This window comes from Balaenoptera acutorostrata, chromosome 13, assembly GCF_949987535.1.
Source record: "Balaenoptera acutorostrata chromosome 13, mBalAcu1.1, whole genome shotgun sequence".
Taxonomy (NCBI): domain Eukaryota; kingdom Metazoa; phylum Chordata; class Mammalia; order Artiodactyla; family Balaenopteridae; genus Balaenoptera; species Balaenoptera acutorostrata.
The window spans coordinates 78,495,615-78,510,843 of NC_080076.1; positions in this window are offsets into that span (position 1 = coordinate 78,495,615).

Below are 15,229 nucleotides of genomic sequence, written 5' to 3' on the forward strand. Positions count from 1 at the left end.
TCGCTTTTTTCCCCCTCTTTGGTCGAAGGCTATGCTAGGCGTTGTCTGGGGACAAATTGTGGGCGGCTAGGGCCTGGGGCAGTGACAGTGAAACGAATTCCAAACCTAATCTGAACTCGCCACGTGAACTTCCCTGGCCCCCAACGCTGTGTAGACAGAAGCAAGGTTCTGCGTGAAACCAAGTTAAAATCGACCGCCGTAATGCAGTGGGATGGGATCAGGGCCGAGTTCGGACGATGCGGGGAGAGGACGAGAAAACCTCTACCTGTCCGCTCTGGTCTTTCTCTCTTTTTTCCCGAAGCAGGTTTGGCGGAGAAGGCAGCGGGTGCGCCCCCGGTCGCAGCCTGGCTACGCGCGGGCGCGGGAGTTTGGACCAAGACAAAGACGGGAGCTGTCCGCGGTGCTGAACCTGACGCGCCGCCGCGAGGGCAAATGGGCTCCTGTAACCTGCCCTCTCCTCCTTTACGCCCTCGTTCTAGCTCTCCTTCACTCTGTGATTCTTGCCCTCTCCTGCGTTTATTTCCCCCTTTTGTCTTTCCTTAGAACTTGCGTCCTGTACACAGGTGTGTGTGTGTGTGTGTGTGTGTGTGTGTGTGTGTATAATCAAAGAACAAAACAATTGATTAAAAACGGTGTCTTCTCCTTTCTTCCCAAATAAATGATGAAAGAAAGGTTTATTTAAAATGTGCTCTAAAACAGATATAAACAGCTATCCCGACCCCCAAAGAAGTGGAAATTCATGCTTAAAACAATAGAACTAAGCATATACAAATATCATGAATCTGTCCTTTGATTTATTCTGAAGAAGAGGTAAGGGGTTTAGAATATTTAATTCCAGGAATATCATATCCTTGGCATCTTAACTTCTTGAGTGGGAAAATATAAGAGCTGGGAGGATTGGTGGTCAAATATGAAGGTGGACAGGCTAAGGAGCTTGCCTGTGAGTCAATAGATGGCTTATGAGGGTGAAAGCGATGGACATTAAGTTGCCTTAACCCTTTGAGGAAAAGATGAGTTCTGTAAGGATAACAATCTTCTGGATTATTAACAGGGAAATGATTCCCTTTGAAAGTTTGGGTACAAAAGTGTTAATCTGGTTCTTCATTTTCTAAATGTGCGCGGCGTTATCTAGCCTTCTGGCATGGTGTATAACCAAGCATTGATTCCTCTGCTCAAATTTGTATGCAGCGCTTGTCTAAAGAAGTTTGTGCAGGGGAGAAAAAAATTACATACTCCCTCGAAGGGGGGCACACCCATTTTAGCGCACACAGAAGTGTACACAATCCCTCTGGCATCTCATAGATACACTGCCTCCCAGAGAGCCCAGATGCCCTGGGGCCACCTGTTCATTTGGTCTTCTCAGCACCCTCCAAGCCTCCCCACCAGCTAAGCCCAGTTGTCACCTAAGCTCAGTTGTTAGTATCACCAATACCTATGGAGAGGGGTCCTTGAGAATTCAATGGAATAGATTCATTCCGTTCCCCACCTGGACATTCTAGAGATAATTTGCCCATAAAGGCAGAGGAACTAGAATTCTCAAACGAGAGTGATTTGTAATAAGAGGTTGCATTTTGGGGTTGAGGTAATGGCACCCCAGTTCTTCCACACCCTGACTGTTATCTTCTCACCAAAACACTCAGAGATCTTTTATTAAGGCCAAAGCAGTCATCCCTTTGGATCATATACCTTTCAACCTCTTGGAATGCAGAACCTCATTGTGCCAGGAGAGAAACCCTGCCCTTGGGTGGGTGAAGGAGAAATAAAAAAAAAAAAAAGCCACTTATTGAATGACCATTATGTACATCTGATTCCTTGATCTTCATTGCAACTCTGAAAAGTGATAGATATTTATCATGGCTTCATTTTACAGATGATGAAATAGAGGCTCAGAGATGTTCATTAAGTTGCTTATGGTTACACAGTGAAGACCTGTGATTTTAACCCAGGTCTCATTGGTTATGGGGCCTGTGCTTGCTCTAGGGGGTCACACTGACAGTTATACGGGGGATATTCCAGTCGTTACTCTGCTAAATTTCTTTAGTACAATCCCTTTGGATTTCCAGGCCATTATGGCCCATGGTCTGGATTTGGAAGTTGGTTTAAACCCTAAATGTGAACGCAAGAAATTAGAATGAAGAGGAAACAGGACTCTCCCTTCATGTGGGTTGGGTGGGTGTTTCACAAAATAAGAATAGTTTTCTGTGAAAAGCGTCCTGGACCATCTCCTAAACCCACACCTAAGAGTCATTCTTGATTCCCCCTTTCTCTCCTGCCTCGTATCCAATCCAACAGCAAGTTCAGTTAACTCTGCCTCCAAATACATTCCAACCCATCTACTTCTCATCTTCTTCCCTGTTATCACCCTAGTCTAAGCCACCATCATCTCATCTATTTTATAGCAGTAGCCTCCTGACTGGCCTCCCTGTTTCTTCTATCCTTGCCCTCCTCTGCAATCCATTCTCTACTCTATAACTAAAGTTATGTTTTAAAATCATAAGTCAGATCTTGTCATTCTCCTGCTTTTAACTCTCCAACGACTCTCCAGTGCACTTAGAATAAAATTCATATTCCTCACCGCAATCTGCAGGGGCCTTTGTGATTGGCTCCTGTCCACCTTGTGTAACACCACCCCTCCCCTTCAGTGCCCCGCCTTGTTTAGCCTCACACACACCGAGTTTTTCTCACCTAAAGACCTCTGCACTTGGTTTGTCCTTTTGCCTTCAGATCCTTACAAGATTGGCTCCTTTTTGTCACTGAGGTCTCAGCTCAAATGTCAACTTCTCAAAGAAGTCTTTCCTGACCATCTTATCTAAAAGCACCCCATCCCCAGTGACTCTTTAGTCCACCACTCTGTCTGTTTTCTTTGTAGCCCTCATCAATACCCAGAATTATCCTATTTATATGTTTAGGTGCATATTGTCTATCTTCCTTAATAAAATATCAGTTCCATGAGGGCAGAGACTGTGTTTGTCTTGTTCACTGTTGAATCCCCAGCGCCCAGCTCAGTAACTGGAACATAGCTGTTCAATACGTATTTGTTGACTGAATGAATAATGAAGGAGTACACAGACGACGAGAGAGCTACAGAAATGAATGGAGATGGATGGGCAAAGCTGAGAAGGGACTGAACTTTATTTGCCTATCTTCTGGGCTCTGCAAATGGAACTGCTGGCTGGCTGGGTTCCCAGTTTGGAAAAAGGAAGTAAGAAAAGTTTGCCCAAGGACCCCAAGGGGGTGTAGTCTTTGCAGACTAGATATCAAGTCAGGATGGAGAAATGGATCTTTGACCTTGGAGAGTGATTTTTATTTGTTCTTGTTGGGTCTGAAACCTTCACTTGGTTACAAACAAAAGGGTGTTAATGGAAAAACACAGTAAACCAAGAATTTGTCTAAGTTACAAAATCTTTTTCTTTCTTTCTTTTTTAAAAAAGTCTAACCAGTCCTACTTGCAGGGAAAGTAATACAGTGTTGTGTTATCAGTTCAGAATCTGGAGCCCAATTCCCCAGGGTTAGAATCTGGCTCCACCGCTTACAGGCTGTGTGATATAGGGCAAGTCATTTAGCCTCTCTGTTTCTCAGTTTCCTCATCTGTGGAATAAGGATAAAAGAGTATACCTGTCTCAGAGAGTGGCCATGGGGGATCGTTTTAGTCTGTTTTACTTGTGTCAGAGCTTGGTATAGGAGAGGAAAAGGGGAGCAGAGCATGTTTGGGGATGTGGGTTTGGGGAGGTGATGGGGCAAAGAGACTGAGTTACAAAGGGAAAAAGATGAGACTCACCTTCAAAAATCTCATTTTCTTCTTCAAGAGCTCTTCTCTTGTCTGTCAAGGTAGAAGAGGGTCTGAAATTAGAGGGCTTGGCTGAGTCCTAACTCCAATGTTGAGCAGCTCAGTCATGGCAGGTAGGAACTCTCAGCTTCTCTAAGCCTCAGTCTCCTCATCTGTAAAGTGGGGCAATAATTGCGCCTGCCTCATAGGGTTTCCTGGAGCATTTGGGGAGATGTTTGGGAAACTGGAAAGCAGTAGACGGCTGCTATTACTGGGCCTTATTCGGGCAGGGGGAGCTAATTTCTTTATTCTTTACAAAGTGTCTCCTTGAGCTGGTAAAAGTGAGTGAATCCATTTTGTTGGTCCCTGGGATAGATAGAGTAGGAGGTGAGGGTTATCTTCTTGGAGAAAGGGGTAAATAATTATGTGCTTGGAGTCATTAAAGGGCCTTCCAATATCCAATCCCAGGGCTGGAGCTGGCCCTGCTTCAGACGGAGCTGGTTCCCAGAGGCATTACCTGGACCACTATGGTCACTGTCACCCTTCAGGGGGAACCATCCTTTACATGATGGAAGTGCTCTACAAGATATGTCTCCATCCCATGACGGCCAATGTCACTAGATGTTAATCGCACTACTGGAATGTGACTTTAAGGTAATTCTCCTGGCCAATAATCCTTTATGTTAAGTTAACGATCACTCCCTAATCTGTAAGCATTAAAAAGTCATTGAACCTTTTTAGGTGCCTGGTATTTTGCTATGCAGTGAGATGATTCATAGAAAACACAGCATCTTTTGGCATTCTCAGAACAGTGCTAGGACCGAGGGGCTGTTATTAGCCCCATTTTACAGATGAAGAAAGGAAGAGAGGGGAGTCACACAGCTAGTAAGTGTCAGGGCCTGCCCAGATTTGTTCCTGGATCTGATGACTGACCATGATGTAAATGTACCTTTCCTTTTTTTTTTTTGTAATAGTTTTAAACGGAAACTGTCACAATATAATATGGACTGTCTGTAAAAGCCTTCTGTAGAGGGATGCAAAAATATTAGTTGTGAATAGAGCAGAAATACTTAAAATGGGGCCCAACCCTGAAGGCCATACTTCTTTCATTGTGGCTCTCCTGTTGGTGTACCTCACAGACACATAGTTGAAAAGATCACATAATGATGGCACTAAAGTGGGACGGTGTCTCCCTTTCTCAGAGTACCTTCCAAGGCAGTTTTCCTTCTTCTTCTTGGGTTCTTCTCTCTTTGGCTGACTGCATACACCTCCCATTTTTCACTCAGCATTCTCGTGTTGCCCATCCTTACTGGAGACCCCGGGAGCTGGTAAGCTTGGTGGGGGGCCGGGGTTGAGGCTGAGCCATATTCATCCCGTCTCTCCCTTACCCACTCCTTCTCATGGTTGTCTTATATCAGAAGGTTTCGATAAAGGTGTTCTGAATGAGTGAATGAATAGCCAGATGACCCTATAGCATTTTGTCCCCTAACATTTGTAACGACCTCGCATCATAATTCATCTGCTGATACATATAGATCAGGGTTTATCCACCTTGGCACTCTGTACATTTGGGGCTGGGTAATTCTTCATTGGGTGGGGGACTGTCCTGTGCATAAGAAGATGCTTAGTGGTATCCCCAGCCTCTACCCACCAGATGCCACTAGTGCTTCCCCCTGCAAGTTATGACAACCAAAGGTGTCTTTAGATATGTCCTCTGGGGTACAAAAATCACCCCTGCTTTGAGAACCTCTGATCTCAAACCAGATCTGCCAGACTTCCTCAAGCCCCAGGATTCCAGAACCTACCCTTTTTCTCCTTGAACAAAACACAGTGATACTGAGCCTCTACTATGGACCAGACCTGTCCTGGGTCTGGGTGGTGGTGTTTATAAAGGTAAATTTGATGTATGCAAAGAGCCTTCCTTCATTCGCTCATTTGATAAACATGTGTTGGACTCATACCGTGCCAGAGGCTGCAGTTACCATGTGAACGAGTACCCCTTTCCCCTGGCTCCTAAACTTCTCTCAACCTAGCAGGGGAGACCTGCCATCAACTTGAATTTCCATACGATGTCTACATGTGACTATGGACACATAGGAAGAGTAAGAGCTCTGCTGCCTGTTCGTTTGTTTGTTTGTTCATTCATTCATTCATTCATTTCCCACAAAGTGTATCAAACTGGGTGCTTTGGGCTTAGTTACTTAATCTCTCTGAGGTTCACTTTTCTTATTTGCAAACCAGGAAAAATAATAATGATAAAAGAAATGAATAAGTTCATGAAGTTGTTGTGAGGATTGGATGAGATGATAAATGTAACGTGTTTAGCACAGTGCCTGGCGCAAGGCAAGTGCCCAAAGAAATATTAAGTAATAAGAAGAACAGTACAGATTTGTTGAATAATTGTTTGGAATGAATGCATGAGAGTGCCTTGCCTACGAAAAGCAATCAATAAATACTTACAGAATAGAATCATGCCCCCTTTTAAGAAGAATAAGGAGTGATCTCTCATAGTAAAAGAGGAGGGTGTAAGGTCTCTTACCTGGACCAGATTCCTGGGGCTACTAGATGCGATCTATTAGGGATCAAGTTCCCCTGTCCCCCCCCCCTTTTTTTTTCCCTAAAGCCAGCAGGTATCTCTGCTCTCCCTTTCTTTTCTCTCTTTCTACCCATTACTGTTAACCTGGGTGTCTGTTTCTCCTTCCTCTTCTGGGAAGCCCCCTTTACATCAGTGGTTCTCAATCGGGGGTGATTTTGTCTCCCAAGGGACATTTGGCAATATCTGGAGACATGTTTGGCTGACCCAACTGGATGGAATTTGCTAGTAGTGGGCGGAGGCCAGGGTTGCTGCTACACATCCTACAATGCCCAGGGCAGTCTCCTCCAACCCCAGAATTATTCGGCTGAAAGTCTCAATAGTGTGGAGGTGGAGAAACTCTGCCTTACATTCTGAGGCTGGCAGGAAGCCCCCATTCCTCTGCCAAGGGTTACGGCCCTGATGCCCCAATCCCTGCACTAAAGGCCCCCACTGGGGGAGGGGTGTCATGCTCAGCCAGGCTCCGCCCACTCCCTCCTGAGCCAGTGGGGAGCCCCCCGCTGGTCAAGGTCTCAGGGCCAGTGCATGGGCTTCTCTGGAGGCTTCTCCTGGTAAGCAAGTGTTTATGGAAACTTCTCAGAGCCTCTTTGCCTTTCTCCTTCCCTCCAGGAGGCTTTGACATTTTTGAGGTCTCATGAAACCAGACCTGAGAAGGCTTTGTTTTTAAAGATGCTGTTGGGTCCCTCTCTGGAGGGAGCTGATCCAGCGATTGCACATGGCTCCCAGCCACACTATGTCCCTGTGGAATCTTGCAGGAGAGGTCAGGGCAGAGGTGACCAGGTGGTCTGGGAACAGATGCCTGTGAGTTTTAAGGGGCACCAGAAGTCTTGTGGTCTAAAAGATCTCCCAGGGACCTGGGTTCGATCCCTGGTAGGGGAACTAAGATCCCACAAGCTGTGGGTGGGGGGCGGGGGGGCGGCCAAAAATAAATAAATAAATAAATAAATAAATAAATAAAAACCTCTGGAGTTCCTTAGCGGTCCAGTGGTTAGGACCCAGTGCTTTCACTGCCAGGGGCCCGGGTTGGATCCCTGGTCGGGGAGCTAAGATCCCACAAGCCACACAGCACAGAAAAAGGAAAAAACAACCCCCCCCAAAAAAACAACCCCCCCCCAAAAAACAACCAACCAACCAAACAAAAAATCCCAAAACCGAAAACCAAACAAACAAAAAAACTGTAAAAGATCTCCCAGCCTTGTCTGTTTCAGTGCAAGGCATTCCCACCATTATCATTATTCCTCCAGGGCCTTTTGAGAAATAAACAGTGGCAACAACTTATCTGGAGATGGCATGTGCTGGGAACTGTGCAAAGCACTTCATGTGTGTCTTCAGGGTAGGTGCTATTATTCCACCCATTTCGCAGATGGGGAAACTGAGGCACAGAGAGGTTAAGCAACTTCTCCAGGATTTTATGACCTGTAACTTGCAAAGCCAAGATTGACTGTCAAGATGTCTGAGGCTAACTCACCAAGACACTTTTCCAACAGAGATGCTTTTATTTGATTAATCTCATGCTGCCTGACTCTGCCACTCCTTTGCTGTGTGAGCTTGTGGGAATCATTCTACCTCTCCGGGCACGACTCTGTGAGGTGGAGCCGGTGAATCAACCACCCCGAACCCACATGGACTTGACTGGGGTGTTTTTATTTGAATTGATCATTCTCCACTGTAGACAGTGGCAGCCCTTTCTGGGCTCTGATCTCAACAACGTTTGAAGAAGAGAGAGTAGAAAATTGGCAGTGTCCTGCCCCTCTTGGTGATGGCAGTGATTCTTTTCATGTGAATTCTGACCGCTTAAATTTCAAGCCCTTCCTTCTATTGTTACTACAGTTTTATAGACATCCAAGGCCTGGAGCAGACAGCTGCCTTGGTATTTCCCACATGGTGGCAAAGAGGGCAGGGATAGAAACCCAGATTTCCAAAGGGAAATTCAGGGTTGTGGGCATTATTCAGTCAGTGGTTTGTTTCTCCCCTCCTCCAACAATTTCTCCTCTTGCACCTCATCGAAGGATCAAAATGAATCAGCAGACATTTACTGAGCTTCCTCCGAGGTCGAGGCACTTTGTGAGGGGCTGGGGAGCAGGAAGATGAATCAGACCCAGCTCTTGCCCCAGGAGTTCAGTGAAGAAGGTTAAATATGAAACCAGGAAAAGATACAAAGTGCCCCGGGAAGGAAGAGTTTGCGGTGACCAGGCTCATCGGTGTAGATAAATAGAGTGATTGCTGACTGTACATGTTCCCTGAAGAAATTGAGAAACGAGGGAGAATAGGAATTTCAGTTTCTGCTCCAATGAAGAAGCGCCCTGCCCTTTCCTAGTTGTGAGACTGTGGGCAAGTCTCTTTACCCTTCTACACTCTTCATGGCTTTTCTAATCTGAGGCCCTCAAGGATCCTCAGAGGCAAACTTTGGAGAGTGTAGGCAGAGGGAAGATTGGCCAGTGTTGAGGACAAGCCACACAGCATCTGGAGGCCTGATTCTGCCTTTGGATTTGCTACGTGGCCTTGGGAAAGTTACTGAACCTCTCTGTTGCACCCCTCAGTCTTTGAATTGGGAGTCGTGTGTCCCCAGCCTTATTTGCATAGACTGGAGCTTCCTGGAGAACTATGTTGGAGCTGTCTGCAGTGTGATGATTAATATTTGGCAGACACAGAGTTCTGTTTCCTTCTGAGAGCAAATTGATTATGGACAGGGGGAGGCTCACCAGAAACCCACTCTTTCCCAGGAATGGGGAGCCCGGGTGGAGGTCATGGGGAGGGCTTGGTGCAGTTGGCCCATGGGAATTTATTGTTGTCCTCCATCATTGCTGTCACCTAGGGCTTGTCCCCGGGAGAGATGGAAGCCTCACCAACAAATATATAGTTCTCCTCTGAGCCTTGGTTTATGAGTACAAGTCTGGAGAGAGAACTCAGCAATGAGTCAATCAACAAGCATCTGTTAGGAGAAAATGATGTGTCAGGCAATGAGTGCCGTTTGTCGTGGATGTAAAGATCTTCAAGGATCTCGTAGCTTCTTCCAGGATCTCATAACTTAAGGAGAGGACTCCAAGATCTGCATGGGGCTCCCAAATGTCAGCCCTGTCTACTCAACTATCCTCAAACTCCCTCCCTGCCATGCCTGCTGCCTCTCTGGGCACTGCATCCGTCCAGCTCCCTGAGCCAGAAATCATGCTGGCACTTTCTCTCTCACTCCCCTTCTAATCTCTCCCAGATCCTGCTTATTCTCTTTCTTTCACGTCTCTCTCCTACTCACGGCCAGACCTTAGTTCAGGCCAGAACCTTCTCTTTCCGGGACACGCTGCCCCCATCCCATCTCCTCCAATTCATTCTCCACGTCCCAGCCAGAGCAATTTTGTTGTAGAACAAAATTGACGAGGTTACTCCCGTGCTTAAAACCTTCCAGGTGGGGCTTCCCTGGTGGTGCAGTGGTTAAGAATCCGCCTGCCAATGCAGGGGACACGGGTTCGAGCCCTGGTCCGGGAAGATCCCACATGCCGCGGAGCATCTAAGCCCGTGTGCCACAACTACTGAAGCCCGCGTGTCTAGAGCCCCTGCTCCACAACAAGAGAAGCCACCGCAATGAGAAGCCCATGCACCGCAATGAAGAGTAGCCCGCGCTCTCCGCAACTAGAGAAAGCCCGTGCACAGCAACGAAGACACAATGCAGCCTAAAATAAATAAATAAAATAAATAAATTACAAAACAAAAACAAAAAAACCTTCCAGGTGCTCCCTCATTGCTGCCAGGACAAAACCCAAATGCTCTGGTTGGTTTCCAAGCCCCTGGCGCCCTGTCTGCCTCACCTCTTCCCTCCTCCCTCCCTACATTCCACCTGTCCTGAGCTTTGACTGGATTTGCCAGCATGCTCTCTCCCTTCTGAGCCTTTTATTTTGACTGCTCTTCCTTCCCCACTGACACCTGCCTATCTCACCTTTCTCATCCTCCTGGACGTGTTTCTTTCCAGGAATCTTTATACTCCCACAACCCCCTTGTCTGTTTCCCCACAGGGCTCTGAGCTCACTGTGGGCTGGGGATTGTCCATAGCATTCAGCCCAGTGTGTGGCTCATAGTAGGTGCTCAGTTAATAGTTACTGAATGAATGAATGCCAAAGTGCCAACAATCAGTGATCAGGCATTGTTGGGAGGTGGGGAATCTGAAGATTTTGTGGGGAATTGGGTTTTTTTTTGTTTAGCTTTCTTTAAATCAATGTGTAATGAACTGCACATGTTTAAAATGTACAATTTGATGAGTTTTGACGTATGTATACACCACTGAAGCCATCACCACAACCAAGGTAGTGAACATATCCAACATTCTGAAAGTCACCTCACGTCCCCTGGTAATCCGTTCTTCCTCCTCTTCCCCTCCTCCCTATCCCTAGGTAACCACGGATCTGCTTTCTGTCACTACTGATAAGTTTGCGTTAAAATTTTTTTTATATAAATGGAATCATACAGTATGCATTCTTTTGTATCTGGATCCTTTCATTCGGCATAAAGGGGGAGTTGTGCTATGAAGGATGGAGGTATGACTTAGAGAGGAAGCAGAGAGAAGAGACTAGTGTGAAGAAAAATTCAAAGGTAGAAAAATGCAAGGTACCTAGACTGGGCTGGATCAAGGGTCACTCACTCATTCCTTCATCCAATATTTGTTGAGCTCCAACTATGTACTAAACACTGTCCTAAGTGCAGAGCTAGAATGTGTGTGTGTGGGGGTCTTCTTGCTCCTCTGGATTCATTCTCCATCCTTCTCCACCTGCTCTGTGTTCCAGGAGGCTGACCCGTGGAGACACGGCATCCCTGGGCTCTCTTCCCTCTGACTTCAGGTTGGGCTTGGCCAGGGGGATCCCTGGCAGGAGGTCAGAGGGAGGCTGGGCAGCTATTCCTCTGGCCTCCTCTCTGAAGCCACAGCTCCCGAGAGCGACTGTCTCTACTGCCTGACAAGCCAACACTCCAGTTGTTTCTCTGGCATGTTGACAAAAGCTGATTTTCACCTCTTGAAATCTTGGTAAAAAAAGCTCTAGAAAATGGTCTGGGGGTAGGGATGGGTTGTTTTCCAGAGTCCTCACCCCTTAGCACCCTGGGAGTCTCCTTGGATGACACTAGACTTGTGGCCTCCCAGGGAGAACTTGATGTAACTTCCAAACCTAACTCACTCCAAGACCTTCCCACAGAGGTTTCTGGGAACTGAGGTCCTACTCTCACCCGCATGAACAATTTCCAAATGGTCAGAAAGACATTTCTGAATTTGCACCCAGCCCTGTTTTGATTAACACGCTCTTCCTAACAACACAGCTAGGACTTGGTGCTGAAAATTCCTGAATTGGAAGCAACAGTCCCTTACTCTGTCTTTTACAGAACCAAACATTTGATTGGTCGAGCTGACCTGAGGTTTGTCATAAAGACGGTCTGTGACCCCCTGAGTGGACTTCACAGACAAGGACACACATTTTCTTTTCTTCTTTGGAACCAGACTAGCATCTTGAAGAAAAATCCTTTCATCCCTGCATTTTCTGTGACTTTCACTTCTCATGACTTATTATCCTTCTAGACCATAAAGAAATGTGTTTTCAGTTTTAGGGGTGGTGTGATGTGGGAGGAGAGAGATCGCCCATAAATGCCTGTTAGTTTGAATAGGGTTGTTTCTTGAATACTTTTCTCCCTGATTATGGAAGGAATCCAAGTTCATGGTGGAACATTTTGGAGATGAAGCCAGATGTCAAAGAATAATAAATGGGAAGTGTCTAATCCAGAACAGGCTTACTTCAACTAAATCCTAGTCCTCCCTCAGGAGAAGGGAAACTTAGAAATGGGACTTGTTGAAGAGTCTTGGGAGGTGAAGGTTTTTGAGGGGCTATGGTTTGATGGAGGAATTGGGTCTGTTCAGAGGGGACTTGAGGGTTGGATAAGGGCCGGTGGGTGGAAGTAATGGGGAGGCAGATTTAGTATCCACAGAAGGTCAATCCTGCCAACTGTTAGGTCTGTTGAAAGAAGAAATGAGTCTCTCCATCATGGAGGGTGTGCAAGAAAAGGTTGACAGGATATAGAGGGGATTCCAACAGTGACCAAACCAGACTGCTGGCTCCCAAACACCCACAGACTGGACGCATCAGAATCACGGGGGCATTTGCTGAAAACCCAGACTCATTCATTCATGTATGCAATTGATGTTTATTGAGCACCTACTATGTGCCAGGGACTGGGCTTGGCAGTGAGGCCACTATAGTGACAGGACAGAAGAGATCCTGGCTCCCACGTAGCTCCCATTCTAGTTGGGGACGCAGGCCATAAGACATAAATAAGGTACCTTCTTTGTGTTGTGATCAGTGCTCCAAAGTTAACCAACTCAGGTCATTGATGGAGAGCAACAGGGGCGGCAGACCCGCTTTATATTTAGGCTTCAGGTGTTAACATTTAAGCTGAGACAAATGAGCCAGCCTTGGGAAGATCCAGGGAGAGCATTCCTGACAGAAGAGACGAGCGCTGAGGTAGGGGCTGGATAAGAGGTTGTTAGCAGGGGATGGTGTGGGCACGGGCCAGATGGCGTGGCGTCCTTCGAGGAGTCTGGATTTTATCTACCTGCAGTGGAGTCATCAGAAACCCCCTGGAGGTGGTGGGGCTGGAGAACCCTCTTTTTCAATCTGTTTTCCTGGTGATTTTTTTTTTTTCCTGGTGATTTTGATATGCACTCAGTTTACTCTTGTCTCCAGACAAGAGGACCTTTGAGGCATCTCCTTATGCCAACTGTCTTTCTCTTCCTCACTACCCCTGCCCCCAAGGTACCCAGCATCTCTGGAAGGAGCTACAGGGAATCTGGAGTAATGTCCTTGTTTCTTCTCAACCCCCACCCCCTGCTTTCTCTGTTCTTCCAGAGAAGACTTTTAAAATAGGGAATGAGCCATGAAATCGGAAATGAATAGGACTTGGGGCGACCTACTGTGTCCAGCTCCTTCTGGCCGGGAGTTCTAGGAAGAACTTTCTAGAACTTTCCTGCAAACCAGAGATGGGCAAAGTGGTACTCTTCTTGGGAGAGGGTCTGGACAGGCGGGTGGCAGGACCAGCTGGTGCAAAATGGAAATGAGGGACCCCTTGCTCAACAATTATTAAGAATTTCATGATGGCGACAGCAGAGCATCAAATCAAGTGCGGGGCCCTGCGGGACTTCACAGGTTGCCCGCCCATGAAGCCCATCTGGGAGGGAGGAGATAAAAGGAGGAGGAAATGAGAAAAGAAGAAGAAAGTGGGTGAGAGGTGAGGGAAAGAGGAGCAGGGAGCAAAAGGGAGAAGGAAGGAGGGAATCCGGGGCTGGTGATCCGTGGCCTGGCACAGTGACCCCTGCTCACTAGTGTTTATGGAGGACTTTCTGCTACCAGGCAGCGGACAAACCTTTACTTACCTTATGCCAAGGAATCCTCCTGACAACCCCTGAAGTAGGTGTTATTATGATTCCCACTCAACAGATGAAACAAGTGAGGCCCAGAGAGGTAAGGTCATGAACCCAAGGTCACACGCTGGGAGGGGCAGACCTGGAATCTGAACACAGGTTCCCAGAACTGGAACCCACATTCTCAGCCACTGCTCTACTCCTGAAGTCCCCGAGGCCAGAAGTTTCTGGCACAGGGATGGGTGTGGGGGGCAAAGACCTGGGTTTGAGCCCTGGTTCTAATAAGGTTGCTGAGACTGGTCACTACAGTCTCTCGCTTGGACAAAGGCAGTAGCCTTCACACTGCCATCTTTGCCCCTTTCATTCTCTACCCAAAAGTGTTTTTTATTTATTTATTTTGGCTGCTCCGCGTGGCCTGCGGGATTTTAGTTCCCCAACCAGGGATAGAACCCTAACCCCCTGCAGCAGAAGCGTGGAGTCTTAACCATTGGACTGCCATGGAAGTCCCCAAAAGTGTTTTTTTAAAAAATTGCTATTATTATTAAAACTTGCCATTTTAACCATTTTTCAGGGTACAATTCAGTGTCATTGATGTTATGCCATCATCACGAGTATCTGTTTTCAATACTTCATCACTCCAAATGCGAAGTCTGTTCCCTTTAAGCAATGACTTCCCCCGCCCCCGCCCTCCCCCAGCTCCTGGTAACCTCTGTTCTCCTCTTTGTCTCTATGGATTTGACTATTGTAGATACTTCGTGTAAGTGGGATCATACAACATCTGTCCTTTGTGTCTGGCTTCTTTCACTTAGCGTCATGTTTCTGAGGTTCATCCAGGTTGTAGCCTGTGTCAGTGCTTCACCCCCTTTTTTTTTTTTTTTTAAAGGACTTGATCATTTTTTTTTTTAAATTTATTTATTTTATGGTTGTGTTGGGTCTTCGTTTCTGTGCGAGGGCTCTCTCTAGTTGCGGCAAGCGGGGGCCACTCTTCATCGCAGTGCGCGGGCCTCTCACTATCGCGGCCTCTCTTGCTGCGGAGCACAGGCTCCAGACGCGCAGGCTCAGTAGTTGGGGCTCACGGGCCCAGTTGCTCTGCGGCATGTGGGATTTTCCCAGACCAGGGCTCGAACCCGTGTCCCCTGCATTGGCAGGCAGATTCTCAACCACTGCGCCACCAGGGAAGCCCGCTTCACCCCTTTTTATGGCTCCATGTTATTCCATTGTCTGGCCCGACTACATCTGTTTATTCATTTGTTGACGGACACTTAGGTTGTTGCCACCTTTTGGTGACTGTGAATAGGGCTGCAATGAACATTTACGTTCAAGTATCTGTTTGAATCCCTGCTTTCAGTTCTTTTGAACATATACCCAGGAGGTGGTGATGTTTCTAGTGTAAGTCAGATCCTATCACTTCCCTTCTGGGAGCTGTCGGTGATGGCGGCTCCCATCACACTTGAATAAAATCCAAGCTGCCTATGTGACCGGCCTCCTC